Source organism: Mastomys coucha, unplaced genomic scaffold, assembly GCF_008632895.1.
Source record: "Mastomys coucha isolate ucsf_1 unplaced genomic scaffold, UCSF_Mcou_1 pScaffold20, whole genome shotgun sequence".
NCBI classification, from domain to species: domain Eukaryota; kingdom Metazoa; phylum Chordata; class Mammalia; order Rodentia; family Muridae; genus Mastomys; species Mastomys coucha.
In genome coordinates this window covers 68302343-68322156 of record NW_022196903.1, presented here as the reverse complement: position 1 = coordinate 68322156, position 19814 = coordinate 68302343, and the positions used below count along the sequence as shown (strand labels likewise).

At 38.4% G+C, this 19814-nt stretch overlaps 1 pseudogene; it reads right to left on the bottom strand.

The window, feature by feature from the left end:
- Nucleotides 1-485: 485 nt before the first annotated feature.
- On the bottom strand, nucleotides 486-2032 carry LOC116099924 (annotated as a pseudogene).
- Between the last annotated feature and the right edge of the window lie 17782 nt (nucleotides 2033-19814).

Below are 19814 nucleotides of genomic sequence, written 5' to 3'. Positions count from 1 at the left end.
ATATTTCCTCTGAGCTCAACTCCTGCCTTACTCTGTTTTTATTCGCTATATTGCCTGCAAATGTCCCCATCAACACACTGCAAAAAGTTTTCAACTCAGAGATCTTCCCCAGAATTGAAACTGAATTCAATTCACATATCCGGTAAGGACAATAAAAAATAAGCTACATACCATACTTGTTTGTAACTATTTTGACCACAAATATGTATGTGGCATTTTCATCTAGAACACAGAAGCCAAAACAGAAATCATCACACATTTACCTATCTCTTTTTTTTGGGGGGGGGGGGGTGGTACCAAAATTCTTTATTTGAAGAAATGGTACAAATTAAAGAACATAAGCAGATGTTTTGGTGCAACTTATAGAAAAGATAAAGGCAGTCTGACTTATGTTCACTGCCTCAGTGACCAGTAAAGTCACGTGGCTTTAGGGAAGTCAGCTTAGTTCTCATCACTGTGTCCCAGGATGTGGTTGTCAGAGATTTTTATGCCATCTTTCGTAGGTTGGTCACGTGGTCACCCAGTTCTTTAATGGATTTCACCTGTTCATTCATGTAATGTGTCTCAGTGAAGTCACACAAGTGGGGATCATTCTTGTCAGTATCCAGTTTGTGCAGTTCCAGTAGTGACTGATTCATACTCTTTTCAAAGTGCAGTGCACACTCCATAGCGTCCAGTCCGCTCTCCCAGTTATCACGGTCTGGTTTCTTTATATCCTGCAGGGAGATTCGGCAACCTCCCTGGTTCTGCAGCTTCATCAGCTTCTCATCATGCTTCCTCTCCTCATGAGATTGGTGGAGAAAGTATTTGGCAAAGTTCTTCAGAGTCGCATTATCTCCGTCAAAGTAACAAGACATAGACAGATAGACTTAGGAGGCATACAACTCCAGATTGATCTGGCGGTTGATGGCAGCCTCCAAGTCCTGGTGGTAGTTCCGGCGCACTTGAGAAGGAGACGCGGTGTTCCTGCGGTGGTCATGGTGGCGTCGGGGCAAGGCGCAGTGGCGATGCTGGAGCAGCGAGCGACTAAGTTGCCAAGGGCTGAGGCTGGAAGAGGCAGGGGGCGCAGGGGGTAGGGAGGGGTCGGAGGGGGTCGAGCACTGGGTTCCATTCAAGCACTGTTGAAGCAGAAAACCGCGGCTACTCTGGCTGAGAACGTCTGGCCTAGCTATCTTTTTTAATGAGAATTTTCTCTGGGCTGTGGATGGAGACTTTGTCTTTGTGATGCCTAAGAAATTTACTAAATGAAAAATAAGCTAAATGTTCAAATTCAAGTTGCTTTTAATATAAGGGCCAAAACAAGTGGCATCCTACTATCTCGACACAGGTGAAATAAAATCTCCTGATTTTAACAGGAAAGTGGTCTGTCTGGTTTTGAACTAACACTAAATTTTCAGTTTAATTGTAGTTCAGATTTTAAGTAACTATACCTGTCTTTCATCTGAAAATGACTTACTGTGGCATAAACTAGAAGTTGAGTCAAAGTTATGGGTTCCTTGCATTTTTAATAAAATAAGTACATTTTTTCCTTTTTTATTAGATATTTTCTTTATTTACATTTCAAATATTATCCCCTTTCCTGGGTCCTCAGAAAACCCCCTATTCCCTCCTCCTCCCCTTGCTCACCAACCCTCCCAATCCTGCTTCCTGGCCCTGGCATTCCCCTACACTGGGGCACAGAGTCCCATTATATTATTAGTAATAATAATTAGTAATTATTAGTAATAATAAGAGCAAAAAATAGTACACTATTACATAAATGTTAATTATTTTAGTTCTAAAAAGGAATCATATTAAAGATAACAAGCATAAAGATTAATTTTTTAGTTAAAACAAGATGATTATAATTTGGCTTGAAAATATGCTGGGTAGCAGCTAGAAAGGTTGATCAAGAGTAAAGAAGATGTACTACTCCTGTAGAGGGACTATGTTCAGTTTCCAACACCCAACTCGTCAAAAATTCCAACCATTGTGACTCTAACAACACAGGATCTAATACTCTCTTCTGGCCCTTCTGAGTACCTCCGTCCATGTAGTATGCACTCAAAAAAAAAAAAAATAAATAAATAAAAGAATAAACATGGTCATTAAAAAGAAACTTCATTGCTTAGCTTCACAGAAGTAAGCAGGTTACATTTTTTTTATTTTCTTTCGTTTATTTTGGCATGGTATTTCCCTTCAAAGAATGCCTGCTTACTTTTTTGAACTAAATGATCTTCCTCTTGCTTGAGAACTAAAAGCAAATTTGAGAAGAAAGAAATAAACTACTGGTACAAGAGGAAAAGACACAGCTGTGAGAGCAAAGAATTCTATTGACTTTACCATACGGATGGATGGAAGAGGGTGAAGAATATCCCAGAAGCTCATGGAAACTAAGGCAGTACAAAAGTTGATGCCAATTGGAAGAGAAGTATAGGAGAAGGTGGGAAGGGCAAGTGCTATAAAGGTACTGGAAACACTAAAGTACTCTACAGGGGCTGCTGCATTGTATCCTTAAAACTCAGTAGGAATGTCAACCCCCATTGGTCATTTATAACTGATTTCTACATGCATGCTTTCTCACTTATTAAAGGTGAAAAGTCAGGGACTACAGAGATGACTCTGTGGTTTAACACGTCCCTGTTCTTGCAGACAAACAGATTTCAGTTCCCAGCACCCACCAGAATGAGAATAAACCACAATGATTACTGACTCTGAGAAAATAAAAGTAAAATTGTGTTTAAAGGTGATATAGTTATATAACCTTAACAATGGCTGATTAGTCACTTTTCTTACTGCTTTAAGAAAACACCTGACAAAAGCCACTTAAGGAAGGAAAACACCAGTTTAGCTCACAGTTTGAGAAGAAGGTGAGGCAGCTTCTTACATTGCACCCATCTTCAGTCAAGGAGCAGAGATTGTGTATCTCCTTTTTGTGTTCTGAGAGCCCAGCCCAGAGAATTGTGCTGCCTACATGAGGGTTAGTTTTCCTACCTCAACTAACCTGATCTCAAAACTCTCTCATAGAGACATGAAAATTTCCTTTCTTACTCGTTCTATATACTGCTCCGTTCCTCCCTCCTTGCTTTCCCTTTTTATCCACCTGCTTACTTGATTATTCTTCAAGAATCAGAAGGAACAAAAAAAAAAAAAAACCTAAGCCCTGAACTTAACTTCCTTAAAACATGATACCCCCAGACCCATGCCCTTACCTTATTGAAAGAGTCCAGCACACTGATGCCGCCTTTATTACAAGGGGAAATAGCTAGTGTTTCAGCAGTTTGCCCACTTGACATAAATGCTTCTAACTGTGGAAAACACATGGCTAGGGAATCATGAATCTTTAATGGGCTTGGATTCTAGAGGCGCTGGTATAAAAATAGCCATTGGAACTGTGCAGTAATGTTGATTATACATTAAATTCTGCCACGCATTGCAAAGATAATATGTCTCTATGAATTCCATTTCTATTTCTCATTATCTGTATCCTACACCATTAACTTTTAATGAATGTGCCTTTTATTCACTGTCCCAACATTGTTTTTCTTCTTCAAATGTCTAAGAACTTTTAAAGAAAGAAAGAATATTTTTCATTTGGTGTGGGGATATTCTTTCCATTTGTCCTTTGTTCTGATGAATTTGTCATAGCTAAAATGGTAAGGACTGATTCATTACAAAGACATCTAGAGACCCTGTTTCCATCTTGGTCTTTTCCATTTTATAATTTTATTTTAATATCCTTTTTTCCCCTTGATTTTTGTTGTTTCCCTTATGAAATCTTGGTAGTAATACAATGATATAATTTTCCTGGTATCACAAAGAATCATCAGTAAGCTGTTTTTGATGATATTATAAGGTAAATATTATTCTCTAGTATGATGTTAGTAGATGTTATTGCTTGTACCCAACCCACACCACACACACACACACACACACACACACATGTGTGCACACAGCTACATTTAAGAGGCAGAGATCACATTGACTGGTCATTATCCTATGGTAGAGCATGAATTCTTGGAAATAACAAATCAGAAGGCTGAATCTCCATAGCCCTGATATGGGCACAGAGCACAAGGTCAGTTCAAACCCACTATCATTACAATTCTAAGAAGCTAGAGCTAATAAAATGAGCACAGGGATGATCATATTGGTGTAACCTGTAAAAAAAAAGATTAAAGAATAAATAAAAAATAATTTAAATAGAATGACAGTGCCTAATTATAAAGGTACAATTATTTGACCCTCAGAGTTATGTGACACAGTGTAGTCTATGGGGTCATCTCAGTTCCATCCTGTGACTCTAAAGTTTTACATATCCAAGAAATCTGCTGCTGTGAGCAATGCAATCTAGAGAACTTGCAGCCAGTATTTCTTCATTTACCTTTTAGCCAAGGACTTTAAATTTCTTTTAAAATTTAGTCCCTTGTTTCTCAAGTTCAATACAATAAATATCCTAAGGCCTTCACCTTATACCACTAGGGATTAAAAATGCCTGACTCAATTTTTCTGAATTAGATAAAGAACCCACATCAAGAATTTAATTTGCCAGAAATGGTAGACACTGATAGTTGAATTATAGTATTCTGAGTGGGAGAGAGAGAGAGACAGAGACAGAGAGACACAAGGAGAGTGAGTATGTGTGAGAGACTGAGAGACACAGAGTGAATGAAAACAATTTTTTACATGCAGAAAGTGGATAAATTGAAATCTGTCTTTCTCTGTGTAAATTAAAGAGAAAACTTTCAGTCTAGCTGCAAAAAAAAAAAAAAGACTATTATTACTAGAAGACTACATCTGAACAGGATAAATATTTGGATTTTTGTTTATTCTTGTTTTTCTTTGCATGTGTATGAATGTATGTATGTGTGTATGTGAGTTCACATGTGTGTGAGCAATCACATGTGAGAGTGAGTGTGCATAGTTGTGTGCAAGAACAAATGGAGACCAGAGGTTCATGTAGAGAGACCTCCTTGATTGTTTGTTCCACTGAATTTTGGTATAGAATAGAGTTTATTCGGGGCAAGGGGAGAGGAGTTAAGAGGGTAGTAGAGGGAGAGAAAGGCAGAGAAAGAGAGAGTAGAGAAGTGGAGGAGTAGAGAAGTAGAGGCTGACCATAAGCGCAGGGAGAGAGAGAGGGAAAGGGAATGGGGAGAGAAGGGGGAAAGTGAATCAAGAAAAGAGCAAGCAAAGAGCAAGAGACCAAGAGGGCAAGAGCTGCTATCTAGTTCTTGAGTACTGGGATTACAAGCTTGTGGTCATACCCATCAAAAATGTACCTGGATGCTAGATATCTAAATTAAGGTCCCCAAGAAATTGAGATAAGTACTTTATAGACTGAGCCATCTTACTAACTCTTAGATATTTGAATTCTAATATGATATTGATAGCCAAAGAACCTTTTTAAAAATAAAGAACCAGATCTTTGGAGTAAAATCTCACTTGTCTTCTGATATTTACAAAACTACAAAGCAAGAGTAGAGGATAAAACCAGAATAGCATAATTACATGCAGCTTTACATAAGTAAAGGGCCATAGAGTAGCTACATTATCATTAAATAACATTTAAAAATGTAGACTTTTCTGCTCCAGCACTGAGCCTAATACACAGAAACATTTAAGCTTTGCAATCTGCATTTTCAGAGGTATGTCACATAAGAGGATAGATACCATGCCACTACCTACTTTTAGGTTTTTGAGATTATAATATAATTAAATCATGTTCCCTTCTATTTTCTCCCCCTAAGCCCTCCTATTTACCACTCATATGCTATACCTTGCTCTCTATCAAATCAGTGGATTATTTTCTCATTAATTGTGCTCTCTCTCTCTCTCTCTCTCTCTCACACACACACACACACACACACACATATTATGTATATACATCAATATAATGTTATTGACATTGATATGCTTTCACTTCTGAACATTCTGTATTGGATAGCCAGTGAATGTACATGTCCTATGAGGTAGACTCTTTCTCTCACTTTCAGCATTCCTTAGTTGCCAGACATTCGGTGTAGGATTAAAACCTCAGGAGCTTTCCTCTGCTGATGTCACAAGGAAATACTATTCTAATTCTTGCACAGCTCATGTTTAGTTGTTCGCACTGGTGAGACCTTAGCTTCTCACTTTCCTAGGACAATCTCACATCAAACTCACTGTTTTCCTGATTTGTATGATCTTTCTTCCCTCTTTTTAGGAATAATCATTGTAACTTTGGTGTAAGAGTTGTGTTGTAGATTCTTCTTTTGGGTTTGTTCCCATAACTTTCTAGTTTGACAGAATTTTGGTTTCAGTGGGATTTTGTTTTGTTTTGTTTTGTTTTGTTTTTCAGCCTTGGTCTGTTGAAATGAGAAAATTTCCCTACAAGAGGCAAAGACTACACTTATTTGTGGACTAAGAACGGATGTTTAAAATGTAGTTAGGGATCAGGCTGCCTTAGAAAAATAGCAATTATAGATTATTATCCAAGATCATGGGTTCACTATTCCTTGGTAATTGAATGAGTTTCCAGTAACAGTTCTGATTTCTTCTTGTTGAGTTGGTCTTCAGTCCAACTCAAGAGCTGTTGATTACTACCAAGTTATGCATGCTATTTTTTCACTTTGAGGTTTATCATGACATGCTGGTGCTTGTCATAGTCACCATAGCTAGGTAGGCTGTTGATTGTCCTCTCATTCCTCCCTGCAGATCTGTTCCCCTAACTGGGTCACTTAGTCTGGCTTCAGTGGGAGAGGATGCACCTAGTACTTTGGTGACTTGATATAGCAGAAAGGCAGGGAGGACGGGGATAAGGAGGGAGCATTGAGGCAAGGATCTTTGCAGGGTGGTACTGGAAAGAAAGGGGAGCTGATCCTGGGATGTAAAGTGAGTAGATAAACAAAGGAATAAATAGTGAACAATACATTGAGAAAACAAAAAAAAGAAAGATTTTATAATGTTTCTGGTATTATTGAAGCTAGTTCTCAGGTAGATGATTTATAGGTGAGTTCCAGCTTAGGGACATCTAATGCTTGTGTCAGAAGAGCAAGATATCTTTGGCAATAGAAATTTACTTTTCACCTCTGTGGGACACATTTTAAGGCACATATTGTTACTTAACACTCCTTCAGGCTTCTTTTGCATTTTTTTCTTCCATCCATCCCCAATCAGAACTCCATGTTTTTCCTAATTCCCACATCAGACAACTTGGATGCCATTAACAATTCTCATCACTTCCTAAGACCCATGATGGTTTCTCTTCATGATTTTTGTATTTACTCCAAGATAAATATTAACATCTAAGGATTTGGAGTTTGAGCATCAACTGAGAATGAACAAGCAATTTTGTCTTTCTGGATCTCAGTTATCTCACACAATATTATATTTTTAATTTCCATCCATGTATCTACAAAGTTCATGATTTGATATTTCTTTGTAACGAAGTAGTATTCTATAGTGAAGATATAATGCACTTTTTAGTCGATTCTTCAGTTGAAGGAATTTAGGTTGTTTCCATTTCCTAACTCTGCACCTGATATGACTAGAGCAGCAACAATGAGGGCAACAGATAGTCCTGTGGAGTCCTCTGCACATATGTCATTCAGTGGTACAGCTGGGTTCTGTGGTAAATGTAATTTTAGTTTTAAAGCACTCTGCACACTGATTTCCAGAGTGGATGTACCAGTCTTTAATCCACCCAAATAATGGTCCTTGTTCTCTTTTTTCCCTCCTACTTTTGCTGTTAGATGTTGAATTGTTCATTATCATTCTGAACAAGGTAAGATGAAATCTCAAAATTATATTGATTTGTGTCTACTAATTACTAGAAAGAATAAAGACTTTTTAAAAAATATATTTCTTAGCAAATTTTACTGTCTTTTGAGAATTCTCATTTCAAGTCCCAAGCCATTTTCTTAAATATATTGCTTTGTTTGTTTATTTGTTAGATTTGTTTTGTTGCTTACTCTTTTTACTTTTTGAGTTTTTAATATATTTTTAAGATTAATCCTCTGTCAAATGTATAGCTGACAAAGATTCTTTTCTATTATGTGGGTTATTTCTTCATACAGCTAATTGTCTTTTTTATTGTGCAGAAGATTTATGTTCATGATGACCCACTTGTCAATTTTTGACCTTAGTTCTTGTGCAAATAGAGTGCTATTCAGAACTTCATATCTTGACTGTTTTTCATGGAGTACTGTGTATTTTTTCTAACAGTTTCAGTAGTTCAGATTTCAAGTTTAGAACTTTCTAAAATTAATTTATTTTTTAACGCCATATTTTATTCAGACTCCTGCCACGGGCTGGCCGATCTGGGCCTCCCTCAACCCACGGGAGAAACGGGGTCCTAGTCAGGTTGAAAAGGCGTAGGCTAAGAAATGATGGCAGAGACAACACATGAAGTATAGGATCTAAATGTATTTCTTAGAAATGGCATCAGACTTTTACAATCATTGTAAAAGAGAGATGGTAAATCTGGCAGCTCAATAGTTGAGGTACATCTGAGGCTATGTGAAACATACTGGGTCTAAAGCAGCAGCTATCTCCTCTAGACTAGGGCTGCATCTGGGCACAGGGGGACTGCAGATTGCATGAATCTGAAGCCTAGCCCATCTAAGTTCTAGTGCTAGTCCTGCATGCAAGTCCAAGTCCTTCTCCTTCTTCTAGTCCTAGTCCTTATACAAAGTGACAAGCAGGCTTAAGTAGCATACAGCAAGCAGGGCAAATTACAAGAGTCAAGTAGGCAAGTGACCGCACATCAAGGTCAGTAGGGCTTTGGTCATCAGGTGTGAAGAGGAGTGGAGCCCTCCCTGTTGAGGCATTTTGGTATTCCTAGGCTAATTCTCTGATTCTGCTGGAGGCAATGACTAGGAGGGTCTGACCTGACACTCCTAGCTAATGTCCTTAAGTGAGGGAAACCCTTCATTACTCTCTAGTATGCAAAACATTTCTAACTATTGTAAACTATCTATTGCCCTAAGGAATGTACTCGACCTCTGTTGCTAGCTCTGGCGAGGCAGATACTTTGAGAGTAATTGTAAGCTATGGACAGCTTGGTATTATACTAGGATAGGTTAGAAACATTGTGTTGACCAGGGAAACAATGTCCAATCTTATCCATTTACGAATCATTACTTGGGGTACCTTTATGCTTAATTATGAGGGCGTGTTGATGATTGGAAAGACTAATCTGGAACACGTCTGAGTTAGGGGATACCAGCGACTGTCTGAAATCCAGGAGGCACAGAACTCCTTTTGGAATCTTATTGCCTCTTATCCTTTATCAGGATTTTATCCCCGGTATTTTGGATGTGACTGGAGTAGACGAGAGTGTGTAACAAGACCCCCATCTACCCTCTGACTATTCCACATCCCATACTTCCGCCCCACCCACCTGTTTCCAAGAGGATGTCCCCACCCCCTACTCCACTTGACCCTTAAATTCCCTGGAGCCTCCAGTCTCTTGAGGGTTAGGTGTATCATCTCTGAATGAACTGAACACAGACCCGGAAGTCCTCTAATGTATGTCTTTTGGGGGCCTCATATCAGCTGGTTTATGCTGCCTAGTTAATGTTCCATATCTGAGAGATTTCAGGGGTCCAGATTAAATGAGACTGCTGGTCCTCCTACAGGATCACTCTTCTCCTCAGCTTCTTTTAGCCTTCCCTAATTCAACAAAAGAGGTCAGCTGCTTCTGTCTATTGGTTGGGTACAAATATCTGCATCTGATTCTTTAAGTTGCTTCTATCTAATGGTTGAGTGCAAATATCTGTATCTGATTCTTTCAGCTGTTTGTTGGGTCTTTTAGAAGGCGGTCATGATAGGTCCCTTTTTGTGAGTGCTCCATAGCCTCAGTAATAGTGTCAGGCCTTGGGACCTTCCCTTGAGCTAGATCCCACTTTGGGTCTGTTTCTGGGCTATCTTTTTATTTATTTATTTATTAGATGTTTTCTTTATTTACAATATCTTCTTTCACAAGTTCCCTTCCAAAGTAAAAAAGATAAAAAATAAACAAAAGTAAAACAATCCCCTGTTCCCTCCCCCTTCCGCATGCTCTCCATCCCACCCCCTCCTGCTTACTGGCCATGGCATTCCCTTACACTGGGGCATAGAACCTTCATAGAGCCAAGGTCTTCTCCTCTCATTGATGACTTACTTGGCCATCCTCTGCTATACACATGCTGCTGGAACCATGAGTCCCCCCATGTGTACACTTTGGTTGGAGTTTTAGTCCCTGGGAGCTCTAAGGGTACTAGTTAATTCATATTGTTGTTCGTCCTAAGGGGCTGTACACCCTTCAACTCCTTGGGTCATTTCTCTAGCTCCTTCATTGGGGACCCTTTACTCAGTCCAATAGATGGCTAGATTTGATGATTGAATATGGGAAGGATTCCCAGGTGGAGCAGTCTCTGAATTGCCCTTCCTTTAGTCTCTGCTCCATAGTTAGTCTTTACAACTCCTTCCATGGGTATTTTGTTTCCCCTTTTAAGAAGGAACGAAGTACCCACACTTTGGTCTTCCTTCTTGAGTTTCTTATGGTTATACCAGCTTGCAATCCCACTAGCAATGAAGAAGTGTTCCTCTTTCTCCACAACCTTGCCAGCATTGTTGGCAGCCAGCGCCAATGTAAATAAAATAAAGGGTTCTTCTGGTAATAGGAGTAATAAATAGGAAGAGATTGAAAGAGATAGAAGAGATAGGCTAGCCATACTATACCGTACCCACGTGGGAAAAATAAAACATTAGACGACAGGAGGTCTGGTCACTCAGTCATCCTGAAATTTAATAATAATTCCTTTGTTCCCGCAACAGGTAAAATACCTGGGGCAAAACCCTTCCCCCAAACTACGTCAGTGTAACAGTCCAATCAGTTACTTCCTTCTTGCTCAATGGGTTGGAGCTTCTGAATGTAACCGGTTCCGTTCAACAGGTGGGCAGCGCTGCGTTTACTGTCCGGGCTTTGGGGAGGGAGTCTACACAGCATCAGCTGTCTCCTGAGTTTTTTATCCTAAGCATTCTGAGTGGTATGAGGTGAGATCTCAGGTTTGTTTTGAAAACTCTGGAAAACAGTTTGGCGGTTCCTCCAGAAATTGGACATGTACATGCTTCTTAAGCCTTCTCTTCCTGTAAGGCCAAAGATCTTTTTTATTTATTTATTTATTTTTTCCTTGAAACTTACATTTTTGTTATATCTGCCCACCAGAGAGGGTTAGGAAGCATAGGGACAGTCTGGAAAGCCATGGGAGACCCTGGGCAATGGGCCATCACAACATAACAAATGTGGCAGATCAGGGAAGAGGATGAAGGCCAAAGATCTTTACACTGAGGTATTAAACAAGAGTTACAAATGTGCCACACAGACTTTGTGTGACAGCAGTATTTGAGGCAAAAACTTCAAAGAAGTCAGTCTCCTGCCCCCGCATTGTTGCCTGGCACCCCTAACTCAGAGGTAGCCCAAATATGTCCTTGTGAACTCGCATGCTAGGTGCCCACCAAGATATGATTTATTAACAGCTAGGCAAAATTAGACATTGCTCTCTGATCTTTATCAAAGTTCCAACATCTTAGCCAAACCCTGTCTTGGAATTTACCCACCCAGACTAATTGCCTCCAACTCCAAGTTTACAGAATAGGAGACTTATCTCAGGGCAAGGTCAAGTCTCAGTCAAGTACTGCAGCTGAACCATTCCTAGGAATTAGCAAGAGACACGTCTCAACTATCACAAAAGATTAGCATAGTGGGTGTTTTACCTAGGATGGGCAGGATCTTGAGCAGAGTGTGTGTGTGTGTGTGTGTGTGTGTGTGTGTGTGAGAGAGAGAGAGAGACAGTGTGTAGCATGCAGCATTTGGCAGTCTGCATTGAGGATTCAAGATTGGAGCCTCTACCCTCCTGGCTGGCACACCCACAAGCAGTCTCTGGGACTTGGGCCGGGCCTATGCGGTGTGAGCGTGCTCAGAGCCTGGGGGTGCTGCACCAGTCCAGAGGAGATGGCTGCTGTTTTAGACCCAGTGTGTTTTAGATGTCCTCAGAGGTACCTCAACTACTGAGCTGCCAGATTTTTCTTTCTCTTTTGCAGTGATTGTAAAAGTCTGATGGTATTTTTAAGAAATACATTCAGATAGCACACTTCTTGTATCGTGTCTATCTATCACCAGCCAAATCCCTTGCACACCTGGCCAGAACTCATCATCCTGCGGAACTAGGGCTCTCTGCTGAAACCAGGTCTGTGGCACAAATGACAAATTGTTTAGAAATCATTATTTTCATTTTGAAGGGAACAGGAAGCATAGTATGTGAAGATTTGGTATTTGAGAAAGGTGTCTGCATTAGGAACTGGACTTGATTTTAAGAAGAGCATAACACACAGACCACTAACACACTGCATGCTGTTTTAAGGTTCTTGGGAACAAGCTGTTTGCATAGTTTTATGTATGTGAGCTGTATACCAGTCTAGGTATGTGTAAGTGATGGAGATACTGGGACTGATCTGAGAACTGGATATGTCCTTCATCTACCTTTAATATTCTTTACAAAGAGTGACAAGGTACATGTGAATGAAATGAAGTTAAAGAATCTAAAATGCTAAGGACAGAAGGTTTAACAGTTTTGCTTAGCTGCCCATTGTATTGATGTTTTGTTGTGGTTTGAGTTACCAGTTCTTTGAAAGGAGTATTTGCGTGTTTATTCTTTAAATACATTTATTAAATATAAATATTTCTTAGCACTCCAGATGTATGCTATAGATCATTTTTATCCAATAGACAATCTGTAGTTATTTGTAGAGATTGACTGGCAAAGGTGAACTGAAAGGACTAAATTGAAAGGATAGATTTTTAAATAAGAACATAACAAAGGAGACAGTCATAATATGTAGTATTAGTGGATAAAATAAATTACAAGTGAATACCTCTGAGGTCGAACAGAAGTCCATGAATATAAGTCTTTGTAAACAACCATTGTAGTATATAGATTAAATCATAGTGAAACAAAAATCAATGCTGAAGTCAATACAATGCCCATTTTTGGAAAATAAGAGTCACTCATAATGATGCCAAGGACTGGGATAGCAACCAAGTTAAAGATTTACAGAGGTTGAAAAATGACAGTGGCAAGAGGTAGGGTTCAAGTTCTTTGTATATTGTGTCTCTTTTAACACCCCTAGACGGTTGCATATCAAATTTTCTTGCCAATCTAGCCATATAAAATAATAATCAATATGAAATAAAAGCATGAGATGATAGAATGGTAGTGATCCAATGATGTTTCGTACTTGACTTGATTTCTACATTAGATCAGACTGGTCTTTAATATATGTGGTAACTGACAATGATGCACAACTTGAACCTTTGGACAGATGATTAAAATTTTAAAAGAAAATATTATATTAAAATGGTAATCTAGGCTAAGAAAATTAAAGACTGTAAATTCTCATAAATGTAGTTTTTTTAGCCTCTATTATTAAACAAGTGAATGTAGGTGGGAACAAATGAAAGCCCAGAAATTAAGAAAAGGGTAAGGAAACTAGAAGAAAAGAAGTTGTAAGGGAAGTGGGCAGAAAAGACAATAACTTAAACAGAAGGAATAAAGATTAATCCTGGGGTTATGTGAAAGGTCACGTGTAAGACAAAAGAAGCAGAGAGATGAGAAGACACAGAAAGAAGGGAATCAACCACAATGAGGGACACAAACAAATCTTATACGGAAACCTGAAACTCTGGAAACGAAGAGAAAAAAATAAATGACAGGAAATATTATCCTTTGTGTAGAGGAAGGCCACTGGTTTGCTTGAGTTAATTTTTATATCCTGCTACTTTGCTGAAGTTGTTTATCAGGTTTAGGAGCTCTCTAGTGGAATTTTTGGGGTCACTTAAGTATACTATCATATCATCAGCAAATAGTGATAATTTGGCTTCTTCCTTTCCAATTTGTACCCCTTTGATCTCCTTTTGTTGGTGACAGCAGATACTAGAGAGGTTGTGGAGAGAGAGGAACACTCCTTCATTGCTGGTGGAATTGAAAACTGGTACAACCACTCTGGAAATCAGTTTGGCGGTTCGTCAGGAAATTGGACATAGCATAGTACTACCAGAGTAGCCAGCTATACCACTCCTGGGCATATACCCAGAAGATGCTCCAACATGTAATAAGGACACATGCTACACTATGTTCATAGCAGCCTTATTTATAATATCCAGAAACTGGAAACAACCAAAATGTCCCTCAACAGAGGAATGGATACAGAAAATGTGGTACATCTACACAATAGAGTACTACACAGCTATTAAAAACAATGAATTTATGAAATTCTTAGGGAAATGGATGGAAATGGAGAATATCATCCTGAGTGAGGTAATCCAATCACAAAAGAACACACATGGTATGCATTCTCTGATAAGTGGATATTAGCCCAGAAGCTCAGAATACCCAAAATACAATTCACAAACCACAAGAAACTCAAGAAAAAGGAAGACCAAAGTGTGGATGCTTCATTCCGTTTTAGAAGGGGGAACAAAATACTCATCTAAGGAGTTGCAGAGACAAACTATGGAGCAGAGGACAATCCAAAGACTGCTCCACCTGGGAATCCTTCCCATATTCAATCATCAAACCCAGACACTATTGTGTATTCCAGCAAGTGCTGGCTGACTGGAGCTTGATATAGCTGTCTCCTGAGAGGCTCTGACAGTACCCCACTAATGCAGAAGTAGAGACTCACAATCATGAATTGGACTGAGCATAGGGTCCCCAATGAAGGAGCTAGAGAAAGGACCCAAGGAGCTGAAGGGTTTGCAGTCCCTTAAGATGAACAACAATATGAACTAACTAGTACCTTCTGAGCTCCCAGGGACTAAACCATCAACCAAAGAGCACACATGGTGGGACTCATGACTCTGACATCATATATATAGCAGAGGATGGCCTAGTTGGTCATCAATGGGAGAAGAGGCCCTTGGTACTGTGAAGGTTTATGCCCCAGTGTAGGGGAATGCCAGGACCAGGAAGAGGGAGAGGGTAGGTTGGTGAGCAAGGGGAGGAGGAAGGAAACAGTGTTTATTTTCTGTTTTTGCTTTTGTTTTTTGTTTTTGATATTTTTTTGGAGTGGTAACCAGGAGAGGAGATATCATTTGAAATATAAATAAAGAAAATAGATAATAAAAAAGGAAATATTAACTCTACCAGGAAGTACTTAATAATAATAAGCAAAAGCTTTACTCTGGTGTGTCACATGGTCTCTGCCTAATGAAAAGAGCCATATTAGGTTAGATAAAACACTTCCAAATTTTCTTTCTCTATTTTAGTATATAAAAGTTTCTTAAAGTTTAGGCTGATAACAGGGGGAAAAATGATCTTCAGTCATAAATCACCAAAGAATTAGTTACTCTCCCTAAACTTTTTATTAGCTCAATAATCTTCTGAAATGAACGAATACTTCTGGTTGCTGAAGCTATGATTGCTTAGAATAAGTACAGGCAAATTTAATGGACTCAGAGCCTGATAAAAAACTATGGCATCACTAGCAGCGAAGTGGGATGATTACTCTACAGATTAAACTCCAGACCTGATGACTGTTGGGTAGAATATTATATCACCTGAAAACCCACAGGCTGTCAAGTAAGGAAACTGATATCTCTGTTTTCCTCATTTTCAAGAAGGCTCCTAGTATTCTATCTCAGCCTATAAAATTCCAGTCAAAGTTTCATACAAATAGAACAATTACAAGATGCTCGTTCCTCTACTAAGTAGTTAATGAGATATACAATGTATTTATCTAAGAAGCAGAAATATAAAACCCAGTGGCCACCAAACATTTCCTCCTTTACCACCTAGTAGTATATAACCTTATACAATAAAATCTTAACCAGAATTAAAGAGTAAACTGCAAATAATTCTACAAGTGGTAGTCATTAGAAAATACAGAGTGATTTTTCTGCTTTTTGACAATCTAATCACTATATGATACTAATTTAAGATGAATTAAACACCAAAAAAGAGCACAGAAATATGCCAAAAAGAACAAACAGCATTTTACCCAAAGTTATTCTGGCAGTACAAGTGAAAACCATCTGCCACCTATTAATGCCCACTGTATATATTAAATTTTAAAAATATTTTTATATAACTATGCTATATTTGTGAGTGTTTTGTCTCCATGCATGCATATTCACCACTGTCTGTGTGCTTTCTCTGGAGGTAAGAGGATATTATCAAATCCTTCTTTAGTGAAGCTTTACATATTTATTAGCCATGATGTGCATCCATAACTGGATTCAGGTCTCCTGTAAAAGTGTAAATTCCTTTAACTGTTGAGCAATCTCTGTGGTTACCTTTGTGTATTAGGCTGTGATATTCCAAGAGTTCTCTTTCAAATTCCTGACCTAATGATTCATATGTAGGTCTCATTCAGTGGTGTACAAATACAAAATACTTATTAAATTTTTAATAAGTATTTAATTACAAATAAAATTTGTAGTTCTTTTCTTGAAAAAAAATTTATGTGATATATCGAGTTGTTGTTTGCACTGTTTCCAACCCCCAACTCTACAACTTTTTTCTCTCTCTTTGGAAAACAAAAAAAATCAAACAAAGAAAAAATGAGCTGTAATAATATTTTGTTAAAAAAAAAACATAGAAAGGCACACGAAGCACAAACATGCAAATCATGAAAATGTAAAAAGATAAAGTACAATATACAAGCACAAAACCTGCAAGATTAAAAAAAAACGTCCAAAGAAAGCCATATGAGACAAAACATCTATAAATATACCATTGAGTTTATTTGTGTTGGCAATCCATTTTTGAGCATGGGGCCCTTATGTATGGTTTGTATAACCAGTGAAACTCTACTAGAGAAAACTAATTTTCCACATGCAAGAAGTTGTTAATTGAAGATAGGTTTTTGCTTAGGGTTGCGAGCTCTTCTACTTCTTCTTAGTGCTGGGACCTCATCTGCCTTGAAGCTGTGCAGGCCGAGAGCATGCTACCACACTCTCGAGAGTTCTTACATGTTTTAGTCCTGTTGTGTCCTGAAGATATTGTTTCTTCCTGCCTTCTCTTCAGCATGGTTCTCAGAGTACTGAAAGTGGGATGTAGTGATGAAGATATATTACTTAGGATTCCATATTGTAATGTCTATCACTCTCTGCACATTGTCCAAGTGTGTGTTAGTTTCTATCTACTGTAAAATGAAGCCTTAGAGGACGGCTTGTGTGAGTGACTGATCTATGGGTAGAACAAAGTGGCCTCAAGAATCATTTTACTAGTCTGTTCCTTTAGCAGAATGTTGAGAACTGGTTTTCTAGGCCCACGGCTTATCAAGTCTCAGGTTCTTGGCAATTAGAGCAGTATCAAGTATTTTAATAGTCACTGCTCATGATTTGTAGATAATGGAGTTTAGACAAAAGATTTCAAGGTAACAAGATACAGGAATTTTAACAAAAGTAAGCGACAAAGGAATGTGAGGCAGGAAAGTTGACAGCATAATTCAAATAATATAACTACAGACTCCTGCTCTCCCAGAACCCACATCAGTACTAAGAACCCCAGGTAAGACACTAACCACTGCCCAAAACACTTCTTAGAGCCTGCCCAGTTAATGCCCCAGTATCCCCTCTCCTGGACTCCAGAACTCAGTCTATAACCATAGACTCAAGCAGAGGCCAGTACTAGACATCCCAGAAGATCCTTGCTCTTCTGTATACCACATTGATACTAGGAACCCAAAGCCCACACAACTCTAGCAGAATACCCCTATATTTAAGGACTACAGGGCAGTTCTAGAAACCCCAGAGATCAAGATTATACCTAGGACCAGAGAGGCCTAAAAGGTACCTAGAAGCCTAGAAGCCACACCAGCTCCCAGAAACTCAACTCCAGAGACAATATTGTATTGCACCTAAAACCCCAGAGTTCACATAGGCTACCAAAATGCCAAAAGAGAAAACCTACTGGACCAAGACTAGCTAGTTGTCAGAAACCTAGGCCACACAAGCAAGAAGATCAGAAAGGAAACAGAAACCAAAGGGGGGAAAAAGACATATATACAAAAAAATATAAACTCACAAATCACCACCTAAATAATAACCATTATAATAAATCCAAACCCAGTTGACTAGAACAAGTGTAAGAATGCAATCAACTACACTTAAACAATCTTGCACCAGCATATGACAGTAAGCTCCAGAAATTCTAATGTAGCTGAAGAAGAAGAAAATGATCTTAAATCTAGTCTTATAAAAATGATAGAAATTAAAAATAAAATGAAGAGATCAGATAAAATATGAAGAAAACCACAAACAGGTAAAGGAAATGAATAAGACAGTTAAAAACCTAAAAACGGAAGTAGAGGCAATAAAAAAACACCAAAGCTGAGGGAATCTTGGAGATGGGAAATTTAGGTAACTAAACAGAAACTATAGATGCAAGCATCACCAACAGAGTACAAGAGATGGAAGAGTCTCAGGCATCAAATATGCAATCGAAGACATAGATATATCGCTCAGAGAAATTGTTAAATCTAAATAAGTCATGATTCAAAGCATCCAGGAAATTTGGGAAACTATGAAAAGACTACCTGAGAAGAGTAAGAACAGAAGAAAGAGCAGATTCCCATCTCAAAGTTCTAAAAATACCTTAAACAAAATTATAGAAGAAAACTTTACTACCTAAAGAAAGAGATACCCACAAAGGTAGGAGAAACTTGCATAATTCCAAATAAATTGTACCAGAAAATAATGTCCCATGGCACATATTAATCAAAACACTAAATGTACAGAACAATGAATATAAAAGCTGAAAGCGAAAAGGGAAGACCTATTAGAATTAAAACCAAGTACTCACTGGAGACTCTAAAAGCTATAAGTGCCTGGACAGGTGTCTTGAAAACCCTAAGAGAGCATACATACCAGCTTATACTTCTAAACCCACCACATTTTCAATCACTATAGATAGAGAAACAAGATATTTCATGACTAAGTCAAATAAATTAAAATAGTATCTATCTACCAATAAAGTACTATATAAGGTGGTACAAAGATAAGTAGAAACCAAAAAATAGGTTAATTATATCCCAAAAAACAAAGGTGATAAATAATTTCAAAATCTAAAATAAAAAAAAAGAGAACACAAATACACACACACACACACACACACACACACATTACTTCCATCAACCACAACAACAAAATAATAAAAGTTATCAATGGTCATTAATATCTCTCAATATCAATGAACTCAATTCAATAATAAAGACAAAGGCTAACAAAATGCAAGGAAAAGCAGAATCAATCCCTCTGTTGCATAGAAAAAACACACTTCGACATCAAAGACTGACATCACCTTGGAGGAAAGGGTTGGAAAAGAAATTTTCAAACAAATAGACCCATGAAGCAAGCTGAGGTAATGATTCTTTTTTTATTGGATATTCTATTTATTTTCATTTCAAATGTTATTCTCCTTTCCCAGTTTCTGCTCCAGAAACCCCCTAACCCATCCTCCTTCCCTTAGCTTCTCTGAGGATGCTCCCCAACTCAGGCACCTACTCTTGCCTCCCTGCTCTGGCATTCCCCTACAATGGGACATCAAGCCTTCATAGGACCAAAGTCTTTCCTCTCATTGATGCCAAACAAGGCCATCCTCTGTTACATATGCTGCTGGAGTCATGGGTCCCTCTATGTGCACACTTTGGTTGGTGGTTTAGTCCCTAGAAGCTCTGGGAGGTTTTATTTGTTAATATTGTTTCTCTTTATATGGTGTTGCAAACCCCTTCAGCTCCTTCAGTCCTTTCTCTAATTCCTGCATTGGGGACCCCATGCCCAGTCCGATGATTGGCTGTGAGCATCTGCCTCTATA